This window comes from Anguilla anguilla, chromosome 2, assembly GCF_013347855.1.
Source record: "Anguilla anguilla isolate fAngAng1 chromosome 2, fAngAng1.pri, whole genome shotgun sequence".
Taxonomy (NCBI): domain Eukaryota; kingdom Metazoa; phylum Chordata; class Actinopteri; order Anguilliformes; family Anguillidae; genus Anguilla; species Anguilla anguilla.
The window spans coordinates 25,875,442-25,886,231 of NC_049202.1; positions in this window are offsets into that span (position 1 = coordinate 25,875,442).

The window sequence follows — 10,790 nt, forward strand, 5'->3', positions numbered from 1 at the left end:
TTGCGTTCTTTCCCGCACTCTGCATTTGGGTCCATTCCCGCGCCCCCCCTGACAGCTATAACCAAAACTAGGCTACTGCGCCGCATAACATACAAAGCCGCGTTTCCACCTCAGGAACTATACCCCGGAACTAGGAACCTTTTGAGGAACTCAGTGCGTTTCCACCGCAGGAACTAGGGTCTAAATTTAGTTCCTGGGGCTTTATTTTACCCCCCAAAAAGTTCCTGCTCGGGGGGTAGTACTTTCCGAAAGTACAGGAACCTTTTGGGTGGAGCTTGCAGCGCTGAACATTTCTGATTGGTCGAGTACTCGCAGCATTTTTTTGTATTTATTTTCAACCGCCATGTTTGAAAATATGCAGCTGCAAACCAATTTATTTTAATAACTTCAAATAAAACCGCGTTTCCACCAAAATTACCCGGAACTTTCAGTCCCAGGAACTACTTTACCAGGAACTAAAAGGTTCCTTCAGCCAATGGTTGTCTGCGTTTCCACCGGGGTCTAAAGTCCCGCGAAGATTAGGCAAATTAGCCCACTGACGTATGAAAAAGCGACGTTGTCGTCGGTCCATCTGTCATATGATTTCTTCTGTAACCCCATACTACCACCGAAGTAGCCTACATTATTTTCTAATAACCGGGACAGCCCGGAGGGGTTTATTCCACTTATATACAACAGGTTACCAACAATGACTATATATGGTTACTTTTGTATTTATTGATTTTTATCGATTTAATCACATGGAATTGAAATATTCTTCTGCAGCCGTTTGGGCATATATTGCCGCTGTCAAGCAAAACTGTCGTTGGTAGTTGAACTTGGACCGTTATGCAACAAATAGGATATAACAGGCCAATAGTCAGATTGTAACTGTTTTATATATCCTCTCAAACACATTCATTATGTTTTTATGCGAACATTCGCTTTCATGTCTTGACATCCGAAGCGACAGAATGCATTCACATTTCCAATATAGGCTAACTGGCAACAACAGCAGAAAACATGCACACGTTGTAAACAATTTGCTGTTTGATTACTTTCTCATCGTCAATTCCATATAGGCTAATCGCAAAATTACAAGAATAGAACGAAAACTCGGACTTGCGTGAAAATTTAAATTAGTAGTGGTACAGCCACCGTTTGTTTTCCTTCGAAGTTACTGCTAGCCGAGCAGCGAAGTGTGCCCTCCAGATGCGAACCATGCACCATAAATTAGTCCATAGTCTTCCTGGTCTTTTTGTGGAATTGAAGAATGGCAGAGTAAAATTACGGCAGTCTGAAAAAGCTAAAGGTACGATTACTAGAATTAACCTGTTATTTTACCCTGACAAAAAGTGCGGAAGGTGATTTCCAGTTTGCTTTTACTGTATCACCAATGTGAATTACGCAGAACTACCGCATACCTCACATAATTGTATCAAACGTTTTGAGTCAATTACAATGGGCTAAGAAAATCCGGAAGAAAATATTCAGCAACCGAATTAATCCGTTTGAATGTTTTAGTACGTAATATGCTGTCCCAGCACGAATGCTTAGCATTTTATAAAACAAATACTAAAGCAAGAAAAGAACAGAAGAGCACACGTTATAATTCCAAGACGTTGGCAGGCTATAACCAAAAGTAGGCTACTGCGCCGCATAACATACAAGTTTGATTTGAAGTTATTATGAAAATAAATTGGTTTGCGCCTGCATATTTTCAAACATGGCGCCTGAAAATAGACACAAAAAAATCCTGTGAGTACTCGACCAATCAGAAATGTTCAGCGCTGCAAGCTCAACCCAAAAGGTTCCTGTACTTTCGGAAAGTACTACCCCCCGAACAGGAACCTTTTGGGGGGTAAAACAAAGCCCCCAGAACTAAATTTAGACCCTAGTTCCTGCGGTGGAAACGCACTGAGTTCCTCAAAAGGTTCCTAGTTCCGGGGTATAGTTCCTGAGGTGGAAACGCGGCTTTGTATGTTATGCGGCGCAGTAGCCTAGTTTTGGTTATAGCTGTCAGGGGGGGCGCGGGAATGGACCCAAATGCAGAGTGCGGGAAAGAACGCAAAAACTCCAGAAGTCGACAGAACAAAGACTTTACTTAAATAACGGGGAACAAAGGGAACAGAAAGCCTCGCAGGGCGGCTATTACAAACAAAAGCCGCGTTTCCACCAAAATTACCCGGAACTTTTAGTCCCAGGACCTACTTTTCAAGGAACTAAAAGGTTCCTTCAGCCCATGGTTGTCTGCGTTTCCACCGCGGTCTAAAGTCTCGCGAAGATTAGGCAAATTAGCCCACTGACGTATGAAAAAACGACGTTGTCGTCGGTCCATCTGTCCTATGATTTCTTCTGTAACCCCATACTACCACCGAAGTAGCCTACATTATTTTCTAATAACCGGGACAGCCCGGAGGGGTTTATTCCACTTATATACAACGGGTTACCAACAATGATTATATATGGTTACTTTTGTATTTTTTTTTTTTATCGATTTAATCACCTGGAATTGAAATATTCTTCTGCAGCCGTTTGGGCATATTTTACCGTTGTCAAGCAAAACTGTCGTTGGTAGTTGAACTTGGACCGTTGTTATGCAACAAATAGGATATAACAGGACAATAGTCAGATTGTAACTGTTTTATATATCCTCTCAAACACATTCATTATGTTTTTATGCGAACATTCGCTTTCATGTCTTGACATCCGAAGCGACCGAATGCATTCACATTTATATGTATGACTGGCAACAACAGCAGAAAACATGCACACGTTGTAAACAATTTGCCGTTTGATTACTTTCTCATTGTCAATTCCATATCGCAAATCGCAAAATGACAATAGAACGAAAACTCGGACTTGCGTGAAAATTTAAATTAGTAGTGGTACAGCCACCGTTTGCTTTCCTTCGAAGTTACTGCTAGCCGAGCAGCGAAGTGTGCCCTCCAGATGCGAACCATGCACCATAAATTAGTCCATAGTCTTCCTGGTGTTTTTGTGGAATTGAAGAATGGCAGAGTAAAATTACGGCATTCTGAAAAAGCTAAAGGTACGATTACTAGAATTAACCTGTTATTTTACCCTGACAAAAAGTGCGGAAGGTGATTTCCAGTTTGCTTTTACTGTATCACCAATGTGAATTACGCAGAACTACCGCATACCTCACATAACTGTATCAAACGTTTTGAGTCAATTACAACGGGCCAACAAAGAAAATCCGGAAGAAAATATTCAGCAACCAAATTAATCCGTTTGAATGTTTTGGTACGTAATATGCTGTCCCAGCACGAATGCTTTTTATAAAAAAAATTTATAAAACGAATACTAAAGCAAGAAAAGAACAGAAGAGCACACGTTATAATTCCAAGACGTTGGCAGGCTATAACCAAAACTAGGCTACTGCGCCGCATAACATACAAGTTTGATTTGAAGTTATGAAAATAAATTGGTTTGCGGCTGCATATTTTCAAACATGGCGGTTAATGGCGGAAAATAAATACAAAAAAATGCTGCGAGTACTCGACCAATCAGAAATGTTCAGCGCTGCAAGCTCCACCCAAAAGGTTCCTGTACTTTCGGAAAGTACTACCCCCCGAGCAGGAACTTTTTGGGGGGTAAAATAAAGCCCCAGGAACTTTCCTCAAAAGGTTCCTAGTTCCGGGGTAAAGTTCCTGCGGTGGAAACGCGGCTAAAGAGAAAACTCCAAAAAACGCAGCAAAACAAAAATACAAAAATCCCAAGAAACATGGAGAACAGAGCTGGCTAGGAACAGGCAACGAGCAGGCAAGGAACAGGCAACAGGCAACAGGCAACGGGTAGGCAAGGAACAGACAACAGGCGACGGGCAGACATAGGCAAAGAGCATAAGGCAAGCAAGAAACAGGCAACAAGCAAGCATAGGGCAAGCAGGAAACAGGCAGCAAGCAAGCAAGGATCCAGCACCTGAGTCAGGGAAACGGGAGACTTAAATAGACCTGACGCAGACGAGACACAGGAGGGCACAATGAAAAATCAGGCCACAGAGAGGGAAGGGAACACGAGACAATAAGCAACCAATAATGGGAAAATTGAAACCAATAAAACAATTAACCAAGACACAAAGCAGAGGTGCCGCCATCTGGCGGCCCAACCAAGAATAACAAGGGGAAGACACAGGACCCTGACAATAGCCTGCCAACGTCTTGTAATTATAACGTGTGCTCTTCTGTTCTTTTCTTGCTTTAGTATTCGTTTTATAAAATGCTAAGCATTCGTGCTGGGACAGCATATTACGTAGGCTACCAAAACATTCAAACGGATTAATTCGGTTGCTGAATATTTTCTTCCGGATTTTCTTTGTTAGCCCGTTGTAATTGACTCAAAACGTTTGATACAGTTATGTGAGGTATGCGGTAGTTCTGCGTAATTCACATTGGTGATACAGTAAAAGCAAACTGGAAATCACCTTCCGCACTTTTTGTCAGGGTAAAATAACAGGTTAATTCTAGTAATCGTCCCTTTAGCTTTTTCAGACTGCCGTAATTTTACTCCATTTTACTGCCATTCTTCAATTCCACGAAAAGACCAGGAAGACTATGGACTAATTTATAGTGCATGGTTCGCATCTGGAGGGCACACTTCGCTGCTCGGCTAGCAGTAACTTCGAAGGAAAGCAAACGGTGGCTGTACCACTAATTTAAATTTTCACGCAAGTCCGAGTTTTCGTTCTATTCTTGTCATTTTGCGATTAGCCTATATGGAATTGACGATGAGAAAGTAATCAAACAGCAAATTGTTTGCAACGTGTGCATGTTTTCTGCTGTTGTTGCCAGTTATACATATAAATGTGAATGCATTCTGTCACTTCGGATGTCAAGACATGAAAGCGAATGTTCGCATAAAAACATAATGAATGTGTTTGAGAGGATATATAAAACAGTTACAATCTGACTATTGGCCTGTTATATCCTATTTGTTGCATAACAACGGTCCAAGTTCAACTACCAACGACAGTTTTGCTTGACAATGGTAAAATATGCCCAAACGGCTGCAGAAGAATATTTCAATTCCAGGTGATTAAATCGATAAAAAACAATAAATACAAAAGTAACCATATATAATCATTGTTGGTAACCCGTTGTATATAAGTGGAATAAACCCCTCCGGGCTGTCCCGGTTATTAGAAAATAATGTAGGCTACTTCGGTGGTAGTATGGGGTTACAGAAGAAATCATAGGACAGATGGACCGACGACAACGTCGTTTTTTCATACGTCAGTGGGCTAATTTGCCTAATCTTCGAGGGACTTTAGACCGCGGTGGAAACGCAGACAACCATGGGCTGAAGGAATCTTTTAGTTCCTTGAAAAGTAGTTCCTGGGACTAAAAGTTCCAGGTAATTTTGGTGGACATGCGGCTTAATAAATTCATTCCAAACGGAATGATTTGATTTTAAAAAACTCTGAAGTAAAGTTTATTTTTTGTTGATATTTCATGATATCAAATATGCACTTGCATTATAAATGAATTATTCTATGTGATCCTTATACATATGATGACAATCAAAGTATGTTGTAGAGCATGCTTGTGAATACACTGTGTGTGAGATATGAGTGTGGCTGATGCCTCACTAAACAAAGGGTAACCTATAACCCCAATCACTTAACCGGAGTGAAGCATGAGTTCCTGGGCTCATTACCTCTATAAAACAATGTAAACAGCTATGTAAAATGGCATTACAGTATGGTGAAGTTGAAATATTCAGGTTTTCACTGAGATAAGCTTCACTCTAGCACTTAAAAAAAGTGATCTGTGATCTATTGATGACACTTTCTTTCCAACACCACAGCCTACCTACCGAGAACATTCATGCATGTAAAAACTAAATTGAATATGCTGCAACATGATTATTTACCAGAGTTACTCAGAATTATATGATCAGAGCATTCAAGAGTGATGTCATATAATGCACAGATAAGGATTACACCATTAGAATCTCCATTTAGTAGAGTACAAATTGTCAGTAACTTTACAGCAAGTATGGGAAAGTTATTGGCAGAGTACAATTTGTCAATAACATTGTAGTAAGTATGGTAATGTTTCAAAGTGTTCTTAAAACATTTAGCAAAAATGATGTACTTTATGCAGTTACAAGCCACTGGCTAGTGACTGCATAAAACATTTCCCACATCACACATCTGTAGTAACAAATATTTTGTTAACCAGTTCTTTACATGAATGAGGTTGAAAGTTCTGTAGACATGCACCACCATGTAGAGAAACTTACCTGGACAGTAATTGCAAACGACCACTAATCAATGAAAAGGATGACACTATATTTTAAGTAAATATAATAATCTGAAATATAATTTCTCATTAATCATTTAATAGATTTGTTTATTGCTTCTGACACTAATCATTGGGGAAATACATACTGGTAAATGCTTTCCATTTGTAGACCTGTGTGTAAACCTGTCCTGTACTTATTAATGTGAGATAAACATATATGGAGCTTTTCCTTCTGTTATGATAATGCACAAATCTATGTTGTCATAACATTTAGGGGCTGTTTGTGAGTTTGCGCTTTCAGATTAGGATCTGAGTAAGCCCTAACATTTTTACGTGAGTTTTGTGCTAATCAGGGTACGTGGCATTAGCTCATTGGCCATTTCCACATTTATCTATGACCTCAGTATTTGTTAGGGTGTATTGTAATGTGGGCCATGGGCCATGCAGGGTTTCTGAACCACTGAAATTTAGACCAGAGATTCTGAATAACCCTTCCTGAAACTCATCTGCCAGGAGTGAATTATTGAGCTCCAGTAACTTTACATTACTACTCAAATGTTTGCCACAGTCAGACTCCCCAGACCCCCACCATTGAAAAACATTGAAGACTATTTTGCAAAACCAAATGGATATACCTGATGAATATGTTGCGATTAATGAAGCGTCTCCTGTGGGTTTCATAGATACTCAGGTGTCACGTCCATCAGGCAGAGGGGGAGGCGTTGCAGCTATTTATCAGTCCTTATTGAGTCTAGCGCCTAAGCATGGATATATGTTCTCCTCTTTTGAAGTTCTTATTACTAACTGTGTACAGCCCGATCTAGCTAATAAAAGTGCTAGCGGGCAGCCTTTTTTTCTTGTGTCTGTTTACAGGCCACCTGGGCCTTATTCTGATTTATTAAGGGAATTTGCTGAGTTTTTATCACACCTTGCAATTTCAGCAGATAAGGTCATAATTGTTGGTGATTTCAACATACATGTGGATAAAAATGGTGACCCCCTAGGAACAGCTTTTGCCTCTATTATTGATTCCATTGGTTTTGTACAGAATGTTTGTGAGCCAACTCACTACCATGGCCATACCTTAGACTTAGTTTTGTCCCATGGTATTAGTGTGGTAAATCTTACCATCGCACCTCATAACCCTATACTATCAGATCATTTCCTTATTACGTTCAATATTAAGGCATCAAATCCTCCTGTATCAGAGCCTAGACATTACTACAGCCGCTCAGTAAACCCTGAGGTTATTCCAAAGTTTTTAAATATGCTTCCGGAGTCATTCCTCTCCACAGAAGAAAAGGCTGATGAAAATGCTGATGGCCGCTCTGGACCAATTGACTAACCAGCTAACCCTTACCCTCAGGAACACTCTTGATGTTGTTGCCCACCTTAAAAGAAGAAACCCTAGTCAGAAAAAGCACACTCCATGGTATAACGATACCACCCGGGCCCTGAAGCAGTCTACTAGAAAATTAGAGCGAAAATGGCGGTCAACAAAGCTAGAAGTATTTCATCTTGCATGGAAAAACAGCTTTCTTCAGTATAAGCAAGCTCTTGCTTCTGCTAGATCTGCCTTTTTCTCAAAACTTATTGAACAAAATAGACATAACCCAAAATTTCTATTTAGCACTGTGGATAAATTAACTAAAAAACAATCATCAGAGTTTTCATCTTATCCCTCCAATCTTAGCAGCAATGACTTCATGAACTTCTTCGATCAGAAAATTGAGGCTATTAGAGACCAGATTTCCAAACTGTCTCCATCATGCACTATTTCTGTTCATGTTAATAAACAGCCCCGCACCTGGTTACAAAAGGAAGATTTACAGACAGCAGTACTAAGCTGTTTTACGCCCATTAGCATGGTTGAGTTATTTGAATTAGTCTTCAAAACCGACGACCTGTATACTCGATCCTATTCCTTCAAACTGGATTAAAGAACTATTTCCAGTACTAGGCCAGCATATACTAAAAATCGTTAACACATCCCTAGTCACAGGATACGTACCTGAGTCACTAAAAATGGCAGTCATTAAGCCATTATTGAAGAAACCAAACCTAGAACCCGATAAATTGGAAAATTATAGACCTATTTCAAACCTTCCATTTCTTTCAAAATTATTGGAGAAAATTGTTGCTAAGCAACTAAGTGCATACCTTAGCTCTAACGGTATCCATGAAGTATTCCAATCTGGGTTTAGACCCCACCACAGCACAGAAACCGCACTTATCAAGGTTACAAATGATTTACTACTGTCAGCTGACCGTAACTCTGTGTCGGTTCTTGTGCTCCTCGACCTGAGTGCAGCTTTTGATACAATTGACCATGGAATTCTTCTGGATAGACTCCAGGCCTGTGTTGGACTTCATGGACAGGCACTCGCATGGTTTGGATCATACCTATGTGACAGGAAACAGTTTGTCAAATTAAAAGAAGATGAGTCCAGCTCCTCAATAATGAAATACGGTATTCCACAAGGATCAGTACTAGGATCAGTACTCTTCTCACTATATATGCTACCACTTGGCAATATTATCCGGGCACATGGCGTAGAGTTCCACTGTTATGCGGACGATACCCAGATTTATATTTCAATGTAACCTGGCGAAGCACTGCCGCTTTCACGGTTAGAGGCCTGTATTGTAGATATCAAGGTTTGGATGCTTTCAAATTTTCTGCTCCTAAATTCAGACAAGACTGAAATGTTGGTTTTAGGTCCCAAAATATTAAGGGAGAAATTGTCTACTCTCACCTTAAACTGTGATGGTTGTTTGGCTGAACCTAATATGGTCGTTAAAGACCTTGGTGTCACCATTGATCCTGATCTATCTTTTGACACCCATATAAAAAACATATCCAGAATTGCCTTCTTTCAGCTGCGCAACATAGCTAAAATTAGACATTTCCTGTCAGTCGGGGATGCTGAAAAATTGATCCATGCGTTTGTTACATCTAGGTTAGACTACTGTAATGCCCTGCTTTCTGGCTGCCCTAATAACTCGTTAAAGAGTCTCCAGCTTGAGCAGAATGCAGCTGCTCGTATCTTGAGCAGAACTAAGAAGTATGAGCACATTACACCAGTACTAGCGTCGCTTCACTGGCTACCCATTAAGTATAGGATAGACTTCAAGGTTTTGCTCCTGACTTTTAAAGCTCTGCATGGACGTGCACCTGTGTACATATCGAACCTGCTCCTACCTTATAAGCCCACAAGGTCACTCCGATCTCAAGACGCAGGCTACTTGGTAGTCCCGAGAATTTCCAAGAACCTAAAAGGTGGTAGGGCATTCTCCTACAGGGCCCCACTACTGTGGAACCAGCTTCCAAAATTTATAAAGGAGTCAGACACAGTCTCAATATCTAGATTAAAAATGCACCTCTATGCTCAGGCTTACAATCAGTTGTAGTCTGGAGACAGGGTGCGAGAAGCCTGTAGTCATAGAGCTTTGTAGGTGGCAATCCTTTCCTTACTGTCACCTGTCAATCAGCTGTGACCCGACTTTACATGGGCTGGCTCTTGATAGGCGGGTATGGTTGTCTACCCCTCATGACTGCATGGGCTCTCCATCCCTGTCCTAGTAGATATGCAGCCATATTCTACTCCTGGCGGGGTCCCCCCAATACATTTCACTGGCACTTTACTCACTGTCTGCTATATTGCAAATTCCCTAATTGCCGTTTCCACCCTCTTCCCCACGCTGCCGGCGGGGCTCTTGCCACAACCCTCGAGAGTGCTTTGAGAGTCGTGTGGTCTCCCCCACCTCTGCGGTCCAGCCCCTCCTTCATCATTGCCTCCACCCTGCCCACATCTGCCGCCACCTGCTGTTCCCCATCACCGCCACCCGGCCCCACCCATCATCTGAGCCACATCACATATCATATCTTGTGCATAAACTGGCTGACATGCTGGTCACCAGTCGGCACCCTGAGCCGACCAGAGGAGGATGGGTTTCCCCCTTGAGCCTGGTTCCTTCCAAGGTTTCTCCCCATCTGCCACAGGGAGTTTTTCCTTGCCACTGTTGCCTTAGGCTTGCTCCTGTGGGGGTTTAGGCTAGGGTTGTCTGTAAAGCGTATTGTGACAACTGTTGTAAAATACGCTATATAAATAAAATTTGATTGATTGATTGATTGATGTGTACATTACATTACAGGCATTTGGCAGACGCTCTTATCCAGAGTGACATACAACAAAGTGTATAACCATAACCAGGAACAAGTGTGTCGAAAACCCTAGAGAGAAGTACCGTTCCAAGTGTAGGGAACAACCGCATAGTTTAACTTGGACCCTGTAGGTTAAACTGATTAACACTAACACAAACAAGAACAGCAACAACGCAGTCTATGCAAAAATACAAGCAGTAGTTTAAGACACACGTGCATTGATTAAGTCAACTACGAAACAGCTACCTAGTTACAACCCTAAGCTAACAGTCAATTTAGAGATTACAGGGAGGTAGGGAGGGATGGGGAGAGGTGCAGCCTGAAGAGGTGAGTCTTCAGTTGTCGCTTGATGTGGGTCAGAGTCTCAGCTGTTCTGA